This window comes from Arvicola amphibius, chromosome 3 (genome assembly GCF_903992535.2).
Source record: "Arvicola amphibius chromosome 3, mArvAmp1.2, whole genome shotgun sequence".
Taxonomy (NCBI): domain Eukaryota; kingdom Metazoa; phylum Chordata; class Mammalia; order Rodentia; family Cricetidae; genus Arvicola; species Arvicola amphibius.
The window spans coordinates 157,531,281-157,542,466 of NC_052049.1; the positions used below are offsets into that span (position 1 = coordinate 157,531,281).

At 35.4% G+C, this 11,186-nt stretch overlaps 1 non-coding gene across 1 annotated transcript; it reads right to left on the minus strand.

Annotated features, from left to right (window-relative positions):
- Positions 1-4,963: 4,963 nt before the first annotated feature.
- Positions 4,964-5,067, minus strand: LOC119810898. Its single transcript, XR_005284837.1, has one exon. It is a non-coding gene; the product is annotated as a U6 spliceosomal RNA (small nuclear RNA).
- Positions 5,068-11,186: the final 6,119 nt, after the last annotated feature.

Sequence of the window (11,186 nt, forward strand, 5' to 3'; positions counted from 1 at the left end):
GTTCCCATATCCACCCTTCCTATATCCTAACCATCCTATTCCCCCAAGCTCTTCCCATCCTCCACTTCACACTTTTCTCTCCCCATCCCCCCATCCCCCATCGCCCCCATCCCACCCCACCCCCAAGTTCCCGTTTTTTGTCTGGCAATGATAGCCTTTGCTGGAGAGGATGTAGAGTAAGGGGTACACTCATCCATTGCTGGTGGGAATGCAAACTTGTGCAACCGCTTTGGAAAGCAGTGTGGAGATTTCTCAGGAAATTTGGGATCAACCTACCCCAGGACCCAGCAATCCTACTGTTGGGAATTTACCCAAGAGATGCCCAATCATATTACAAAAGCATTTGTTCAACTATATTTATAGCAGTATTATTTGTAATAGCCAGAACCTGGAAACAACCTAGATGCCCTTCAGTGGAGGAATGGATGAAGAAAGTGTGGAATATATACATATTAGAGTACTACTCGGCGGTAAAAAACAATGACATCTTGAATTTTGCATGCAAATGGAGGGAAATAGAAAACACCATCCTGAGTGAGGTAACCCAGGCCCAAAAAGATGAACATGGGATGTACTCACTCATAATTGGTTTCTAGCCATAAATAAAGGACATTGAGCCTATAATTTGTAAAAAATCCTAGAGAAGCTAAATAAGAAGGTGAATCCAAAGAAAAACATATAGTTATCCTCCTGGATATTGGAAGTAGACAAGATTGCCGGACAAATTATTGACAGTTCTTGAGGTAGATTGTTTCTTATTTTTTTGAGGAATTGCCATACTGGTTTTCAAAGTGGCTGTAGAAGTTTGCACTCCCACCAGCAATGGAGGAGCATTCCCTTCACTCCACATCCTCTCCAGCATAAGTTGTTATTAGTGTTTTTGATCTTGGCCATTCTTACAGATGTAAGATGGAATCTCACAATTTGCATTTCTCTGATGGCTAAGGATGGTAAACATTTCCTTAAGTGTCTTTTAGCCATTTGAAATTTCTTTGTTGAGAGTTCTCTGTTTAGGTCTATACTCCATTTTTTAATTGGATTATTTGTTCTTTTGATGTCAAGTTTCTTGAACTCTTTGTATATTTTGGAGATCAATCCTCTGCCTGATGTGGGGTTGGTGAAGCTCTTTTCCAAATCTGTACGCTGCCACTTTGTCTTGTTGACCATGCCCTTTGCTTTACAGAAGCTTCTCAGTTTCAGGAGATTGTTAATTGTTAATTGTTCTTGGTGTTTGTGGTACTGGGGTTATATTAAGGAAGTGGTTTCCCATGCCAATGAGTTCAAATGTACCTCCCACTTTCTCTTCTATGAGGATCAGTGTGGTTGTTTTCATTTTTCATTTTATATTTTTAGGCTTTATGTAAAAAAAAATTCTGTTGTTCGTAGGTATGTGGATTGATATCCAAGTCTTCAGTTCAATTCCATTGGTCCTCCTGTGTGTTTTTATGCCAATGCCAGGCTGTTTTCATTACTGTAGCTCTATAGTAGAGTTTTAATTCAGGGACACCTCCAGAAGTTCCTTTTTTTGTACAGGATTGTTTTGCTTATCCTGGTATTTTTGCTTTTCCATATGAAGTTGAGTATTGCTCTTTTGAGGTCTGTAAATTTTTTTTTTTTTTTACAGACCTCACCATAGAACCTTCACCTGGCATTGGATGAAGAAAATGACAGAGCCCCACATAGGAGCACTGGACTGAGCTCCCAAGGTCCTGATGAGGAGCAAAAGGAGGGAGATCATGAGCAAGGAAGTCAGGACCGTGAGGAGTGCATTTACCCATTGAGACGGTGGGACAGATCTAACGGGAGACCACCAAGTCCAGTTGGAATGGGACTGATGGAACAGGGGACCGAACCGGACTTTCTGAATGTGGCTGACAGTGGAGGAGGACTGAGAAACCAAGGACAACGGCGATGAGCTTGAACTCTACAGCATGGACGGGCTCACTGTGAGCCTTGTCAGTTTGATTGCTCACCTTCCTGGACTTACGGGGAGTTGGGAAGACCTTGGACTTAACATAGTGAAGGGAACCCTGATGGCTCTTTGGCTTGGAGAGGGAGGGAGTGGGGGTATGGGTAGAAGGGAGGGGAGGGAAGGGGAAGGAGGAGGGGAGGAGATGGAAATTTTTTATAAAAAAAATAAAGAATTAAAAAAAAATTGATGGGCATTGCAATGAATCTGTAGATTGCTTTTTTGTAAAATTCTTCTTTTTTTATTATGTTAATTTTACCCACGTGTAGTGTGGAGCTGCGGGCTGCGTTCCTGCCGCCTGGCTCCCAGCCACCGGATAACTTATGCCCCGAAATAACAACACACAAATTGTATTCTTTTAAACACTGCCTGGCCCATTATTTTCAGCCTCTTACTCACATCTTGACTAACCCATATTTAATAATCTGTGTAACACCACAAAGTGGTGTCTTACCGGGAAAGATTCTAGCATACGTCCATCTTGGGCTGGAACTTAGTTGCATCTCTCTCCCTGAGGAGAGGCACGGCAGTCTGACTAACTTAGGAGAGGCATGGCATCTGACTTAGCCATCTACCTCACTTCCTTCTTCCTGTTCTGTCTACTCCACCCACCTAAGGGCTGGCCAAGGCAGTTTCTTTATTAATGAATGAAATCAACATAAACTTGTATCCTGACACATTGCTGAAGGTATTTATGAGTTGTAGGAGTTCCCTAGTAGATTTTTTTGGGTGAGTTATATCAGATACTATCAAATCATCAGCAAATAGTGAGAGTTTGACCTCTTCTTTTCCAATTTGTATCCCCTTGATTTCCTTTTGTTGTCTATTGCTCTAGCTAGAACCTCAAGAAGTATATTGAATAGATATGGAGAGAATAGGCAACCTTTTCTTGTTCTTGATTTCAGTGGTATTGCTTTGAGTTTCTCTCCATTTAGTTTGATGTTGGCTGTCGGCTTGCTGTATATTGCTTTTATTATGCTTAGGTCTGTTCTTTGTAATAGATAGCACTTTTTAACTACAAACAGTGTTTTAATCTCTTAAGAGATTTTTGTTCAAAGGCAGAATCAGCATTAGTAACCGCTTCACAGACACTTGAGAATTGATTCATGTAAGGACTCACATACACACCTAAACACCCATGAGAAGATATTTAGTACCTAAAGTTCATTTTTTGATAGAAGCAGATACATATGCACACTTTAGAAAGTTTCAACAAAATTTAAAACATCACAAATAGGAAAACATGCAACCCACTTCATCCCTAGTTCAAAGCATTCCATTTCTCTCTCCAAACCAGCAGCAGATGCTTCCTAATGGGACATGTATTCACTTCTACTTTGAGATGCAGTTAAATCAAATAAAAATTCTATCTTAATATTACACTAACTGTGTGGATGGATAGCTTATGACAGATCTACTTCTATTAGTTCTGGGTTTCTGTGCCAGGAAATCTTAGCAAAACCTTATTTTCATCATATGCTTCTACAGACCAATATCTTCAGTGTATAATTCTGCTCACAAAATAAAATCCAGGTTCTTGGTTGCCAATATTATTCCAAACTGTTTTTTCCATTTTTTTTGTTTTTTGAATAATGTATTTCATTGTAAAACCACCTACATTAAAAAGGTTAATTTTTTTCTTATTTTTCTAGAACTTGGCTTCTCAGAAGTGCTTGAGAACATGAGGCAATTGAGAGAATTTCAACTTCTTTCAAGATTTATTTTCATACATTCTCAGTTTATAAGCAATAACCTGCTATAATTAAACTTAATGTTCATGATATGGTTGTAACTAGAGAAAAAAGTTTGGATAGTACTATTTTACTCCTTTTCAATCTTACAGTATCAACATAAGAAAAAAGTACAAATGAGTGACTTTAAATAAAATGTAAATAAAGATACCATATGTACATATGTATATTTTTCAGAATTGCATAATAAATTTCACTGACAGGATGAAAATTATTAGCCCCATTATACAGAAAGTTATAAATCAGGGAGGTATCCAACTGACATGATTTTAAGATTTATGAATAGAAGAATCATAACAAAATGAGTATATTTAACATATAAACATAAATAAATCAGTTATTTTCTTTTCTTCAGAGTGGTGCTTGTAGGGAAGGGTCTGAAGACAGGGCCACTGGGTATAGGGTGTCCTGTCTATCATGCATTCGTTTATTCAGCAAACACTTATGGATCACCTAACATGTGCTATATGGTGGGCTTGATACCAGAGATTTGTCACAGTCCTTGCCATCAAGTTCCCTGTAGACCAGAGAAAGTTTTTCACAGTGGAAGGGAAATCCTTTTTGGAGGCTTAAATATTTGACTTAGGACACCTAACCCTGTATCAAGAAATAAAGAAAACTTAGTTTGACATAATATATATTTATTGAGCTCCTACGATGGGTTTGGCACTCTCCTGATAAAAATGTAAGGCATTCAAATTATTACTAAGAGATGACAAAGTGAGATATTTATCAGATAGCATTTTACTACACTTTCTTTAGTTTATGAGACAGTAGCTGTTTGGCATCCCCATTAGGCAATATTTCTAGTATTAATGTCAAACTAAATTTGTGAAACTTTTTTGGGGGGTAAAAATGAAGAAATAAGAAGTAATTCTGTCTATTCTCTCCTTCCTCCATTTATTTGTCACAGGAAGTACACTAGTGAGAGTGAGTTTCTAGAGTTCATAGTTTCATGTTTTGAACTTTTTTTTTTTTAAGCTTCTCTTCTCTCTGCTTGTGGTTTAAGATGTAAGCAAGTCCTCATCTTCAGTTCCAGCCCCCATGTCTGCTGCATGTTTTTCCACCATTATGGACTTTTATTCCTCTGGAAATGTGAACTCAACTAACCTTTTTCCTCTTTGTTTCATTTTCCTCAGGACCCATAAGTAATTGAACTAAGTACTGAACATTGTATTTCAGGCTGTCATAACAGAGACACCCAATAAATGTTTTTCTTTAATTGAATTGAATAGAATCCAATAATTATACAGAATACAACTTTAATGAGCAGGAAAAAATTATGAAGGGGGCATGTTAATTTTCTCTGTATCGTTCCAAATTTAATATACATGCTGCTCCACATGTATGTGACCATTATCTAGCTAGGTCTATTTGTGAGACTCCTAACAATGAGAGCAGGGACTGTTCCTAATACTGTTCCTAATGCTAGCTTTTAGGAACCTACTTCTCATAACTGCCTGGCCCAGCCTAAATACAAGGGGAGGTGTTTAGTCTTACCACAGCTTGATATGCCATGACTTGTTGATATCCTGTGGAGGCCTACCCCTTTCTGAACAGAAACAAAAGAGCATTGGATGGGGGCAGCAGGAAGTGGGAGGAGGAGGGGGAGGGGAAACTGAAGCCAGGCTGGAAATAAATAAATAAACAAATACAAATGAATTAAAGTTATTTGCAATGGGAAAAACATAGTAACATTATAAACCACCCAAGATTTTTTTTAAAAATCTAACTAGTCACTTGCACTTGAAAAGATGACCCCCAAAGTACTTAAATCCAGTACATCATCTATGTAGCCAGGCAGTCATTTCTGCTTAGTGTATCATGTTTTTTGTGCTCAAACTAGTCATTCTTATCAATTCTTTTTTTCTGTTAAGAGGAAATAAGATGTTGCAAGTTTATATTTTTCTTAATTTCCATATTCTAAGTGCAGGTCTCAGGCAATGATAATTTAGACTGTATATTTATATCTTCTTCTAATCTTCTACTGTTTAATAGATTTACAAAAACTAAATAAAAACAGAGTTCCAATTGATTTGTATAATGGGGTGTGACATAAAAATTCATGATATGTAGTCACATATTGGTGTATCTCATTTGAGAGATTAATTGTTTTTTTAAGTACCTAGAGGGAATAGAATGTAAAAACCCACCTAAGTATAAAGACAGATCTCATAATTCCCAAACAGAATGTTATCAATTGTATTTCAATCTTACATATTAAACTCCTACTACCCTATGTATTATATGCTACAGACAGATCGAAACAAAGGGATCCAGAATTTCTTGGCGTTTATGCAGTCCCCAAGATAACGAAAGGGATAAGGTGACTGTAATACAGAAACACACAAGCCTGAATGTTTCCTAAGTTACTGCTGCAAAGTACATTTTGGATGGGCTTAAGTTTGATCCTAATTCACTATTATTTTTTACTATGCCTTTAAGCCTTTTCACTCTACCTTTTATAGATAAAATGGAGGAGTAGATGGACTAGCAAGATGGCTCAGCGGTTAAGAGCACTGGCTGCTCTTTTAGAAATCTTGAGTCTAATTCCCAACAACCACATGGTGGTTCACAACCATCTGCATCGAGATGTGATACTGTCTTCTGTTGTCCATACATACATGCAAGCAGAACACTGTATACATAATAAATAAATCTTAAATAAATAAAGTAAAATGGATGAGTGGGCTGGGAAAGAACGTCAAGAAATAAACCTGCACGTCTACTACGGAAATTGAAATCTATTAAACAGAACAATAAAGTCAGATCCTTACTTCTCATCAGTTGCAAAACTCAACTCAAATGAATTAAATATTTAGGTATAAAATTTGAAGCTGTGAAACAACTTAGAAGAACACATAGGAAGCATATTTCAGGATGCTGGAATTAACAAGTATTTTTGCATATGACTATAAAGCATATGAAACAAAAGCAAAAATAGACAAATGGGATCTTACCACATTCAAAAGCTCCATCAGAACAAGAGAAATAATAAGGGGAAGAGTTAACCTGCAGGATGGGGAAAGTACTGGCAAACTATATAGTTGATGAGTTGTTGAAATCCTGACTAAATAAACTGTATAAATAATTCACTAGCAAAAACCAAAATCCAACTGAATTAAAATAGAAAATAAACATCCCTCAAAAGAATACACACAAATAGTCGAAAGGTACATAAAGAAATGCTCACTATCACTAATCACTAGGGAGATGCACATGAAAAACAAAATGAGTTATTAGCCCACACTAGTAAAGTTGGCTAATATTTACAAAACAAAGCTAAAGCTGATCAGTGCTGGTAAGGATGTTGAGAAATACACACACACACACATACGCACTCACACACACACACACACACACACACACAGAGAGAGAGAGAGAGAGAGAGAGAGAGAGAGAGAGAGAGAGAGAGAGAGAGAGAGAGAGTTGGAATTACTATACACTGTCAGTGTGAATTTAAATTAGTAAATCCTACTGAAAATATTTGGAGCTTTTTTTATGCATTATTTTTACCACTTATTGACTTTCTCAGTGTCTCGATAGAGACAATGCTATCCAAAACTAAAGCCTGTAGCTCCCACATGATTTAATAGTCCTATGACTACACACACACACACACACACACACACACACACACACACACACACATACACACACACACACACACACACACAGACACTTGCTTGTGGGATCTTTTGGATAATTATCTTTTCTATTTTCTACATGGGTGATAACTTAAAATTTTAGATACTTTATGTCAACCATGAAATCCTTATGTTTGTTCCTAGATAAATGCTAGCAATGTCATTTGGCCAAATATCACAAATTAGGTTGGGTTTGTTGCAGACAGATGTGTTTATGTGGGACTGAAAGGTGTGTGTGTATACATGCTGTCATTGATAGTAATATGATATTACAAAATAACAGCATTCCGATATTTTAACACAGAATTACTTTGAGTTTCATTACATAATAGCCAAAAGTTTCTTTAAAATTATGATCTATAAATTAGTAAGTATATTATGAGTTAATTTTTAGACATCCACAATAATGCTTTTTTGGTACACCCCGAGGAACATAGGAGAGTTGGGTAGGGAGTTGAATATGATCAAAACGCTTTGTACAAAAATTCTCAAATAATTAATAAGTATTTAAAAATAATAGACCTCAAATGATGATAAGATTTTTATAAAGTACATAAGATTTATTTTATAAATAAAAACAAAATGATACAAATATTTTCTTCAGTTTTCTCTACTATCTCCAATAAATTTAACATATGGAAAAGAAAAAAATTAAGACTTCTTTCAACACACTCCCTCTTTTTGAACAGAAGACACATGCCTGCTCCCTTGGCAATGGTGTTAGAGTACTTGAATAAGATCCATAAAAACAAGTTAGTGAGTACTAGTGATGTGCCTGGGTATGTTTATACCTCACTATAATCATTCAGGCTATGTGCAGTTATTCCCACTTTAGAATTAAGAAGAATGAGCCTTCTCAAGACATATCTAATAATCAGATCTCTACTCAGTTCAAACTGCACTTCTAGATTTTGTCTCACTCTGGTATGCTAATTTCTCCTCAATCTGAAAGAGTTGAAGGTGACGTGAATTTAATTTTGTACAGCACAGGCGATTTATCATACCACTATCTTGCCCAGCAAATGTGAGAATCTAATATCAACATGTAAAAAGTGTAGCACCTGGTAGATTTGTCTCTGACTGTTATCATTGTTATGTTTCTTAGAGATGACAAACACGTAAGTTTAGTGCAAAAGAAGTTATTATGATTCTAGACTGCATGAAATACCATAAAATATTTGATCTATGTAAATACTTTTTTTTAGTTCAGAAGTTTTGCTTTTCAAGCTATTATTGAATTCACCATCATACCTAACAAGGAAAGGCATACTTGACACATTTTTAAGAATGCCTGATTTGTTAACTTCATTTCTTTAAATACACACTCCTGTGGAATATTTGCTACATTATTTCCCATTCCAGGCTGTGGAATTAATCATGTTCCTTTGTAGACGGAATCTGCATAAAATGGCCTACATTCTTGGGCTGTCTACATTATATCCTTTCCTTGCTTGGATATGATTCTCACAGCTGCTTTCTTATTGGTTATATACTTACACTTATCTTTTTGACCCCAGACTCATTGACTTGTTGGCCCTGTTTCCCCTGGATTAGCTAGTTTTCCTGGGGACCAAAGCCTGATCTTCCCACCTCAAGCCCCATGATTGGTATTGAAGTACCTGTGACATACTTTTCCAATGCTACTAATATCCTGCTTCTTGAAACCACCACACATTTTCTGGTTTCAGTTCCAACCAGAAAACTTGCTAGTTTTGTCCTGGAGCACGCTCTTCTCTAGAAGACCTCATTTTGTATCTTGACTTAATGTTGCTCACCATCTAAACTGAATTGTAATTTTAATGTTAATTGTAGTTGAAAGATAGCCTCTCTTTTTGGAGAATTCTCATTTGAATATTTAATTGAAATTTTCCTTTGAATAGTTGATGGTATCTAATTGTCCTATACTTAATACTCAGGGAGAAGGGAGGGTGAAGCTGATATTTTCTTTTTTTTCCATTGTGAATATCAAACTCAGTGTTAAATACAGTCCAGGCAAATACTCAATCCTTGAACTACATCCCCAATTATTAACCTCTTTTTAAGAAGACAAAATTAATAAAGACAATCAAGGCTGTTAGACATTTATGTCTGAACAATAAACACAATCAATATAATATTTTTAATTAATAAACTCATAACCTACCTCTAAATGTTTGGCATAAATTATCTTAGCAAGCCCATTAAAATGATAAACTTTGAAAATCAAGGGCATATATAAAATCTATAGAGAATCTATTCAGCAGCAAGATAAAAGCTAACTTGTGGAAATATTAATTGAATATACAGTGACCCATATAAAGATCTCTTTTTGAGTCATTAAAGTCATTGAGCTTTGAAGCTCTGTAGTGTATGACATTCGATCTACATTTTATCTTATATTTGTATTGTATTCACGGTAAGGCAGACTGAGGAGTATGACATGAATGACTCAACAGAAATGTTCAATTAGGAAAACTGGCCACAAATGGCCATATTAATTCCTATTTCTAGACTTGATGTCTAAGATCTCATTTTTTTCCACTTTGCAAAAAAAAAAAAAAAAAACCACAAGGGTACAAGGATACTAGATAAGCATTGCTGACAAAAGACACTAAAGATATGAAGCAGAAGAAATATTCTCACCACCTTTCTCTAGTATTAACCCTGACTGAGTCACTTAGATTCATATTTTATTGTACCTCTTAAACTTAATACTAAATAATAAAAAATTATTGTTAGAGGCTCTCATACAACTTTCATCATATTACACTGATCACTGTATGTATGAAGAAAGCAAAACTTCAGATTGTCTAATTTAATGAAGGCTTTATATAAAATCAGCTCATGGGAAACAGGAGTCCTCACTTGTTTCCTTGGGTTATGCTCTATTACTTTTTTTTTTGAAAAAAATATATGATAACTTATACAGCTCACAAGAGAATTGTTTTACCTACAAAAACTGAAATTAATTATAGAACAACTCAAGCTTGTTTTGGAAAAATTCAAAGGTAAAATAATACAATTGTAAAAAATCTGTAAAGAATGCTTGGAAAAAGGTCTAGTGATATTTGATAATTTTATTTTGGACTTCATTCTAATAAATGTTATACTGATTTTATCATATATTTTATATATTATATATTTTATTATACAGTTACTGTGTGAACAGTAACTGGGAAATTCCAAGAGTATTGGTGATATTTAATACTCACAGATTCAAAGTTGAAGGAACATTTTCAATATCTAGCTTAGTCCTCCATCTGCATATGAAGAAATTGTATTCGAGCTGTCATGTAACTTTGCAAACATGATATAGGTAGTTAAGGAAGAGACTAAATTCTGGGTTTATCCATTGGTTCAACACATTAACCTGCTCCATGTATTTTATTTTTACCTTCAAACTAATAGTAACAGATTAATTTTTACTCACAAAGGCTGTTTTGATACATGACTTATAGTTTATAGGCACATTGGAAAAGGTTGATATACTTCTATATTGTGAAAAATTACTGTTTTTAATACTATTAAAAAGTAATTTGTTGCTCAGTGTGTTAGCACATGCCTATAACCCCAGAAATTGGGAGGTAGATGCTGGAAGATCAAGACTTTAAGAAGAGCCTTGATTACATATAAATTTAAGGGTTATGTGGGGTACAAGAAACATTGCCTCAGAAAAAATCAAAACAAAAAAATGAAAATAAAAATATAATAATTACAATTTTTGCTGTTGAAACATTGGCAGTGGTTCTGAAAGCATATCACCTCCTTTGTGCTTCAGCTATGGCTCTCTATGTTCCAACAAAAGGCTTCTAATAATTGAAGGTGGGGATGTGTTGACTT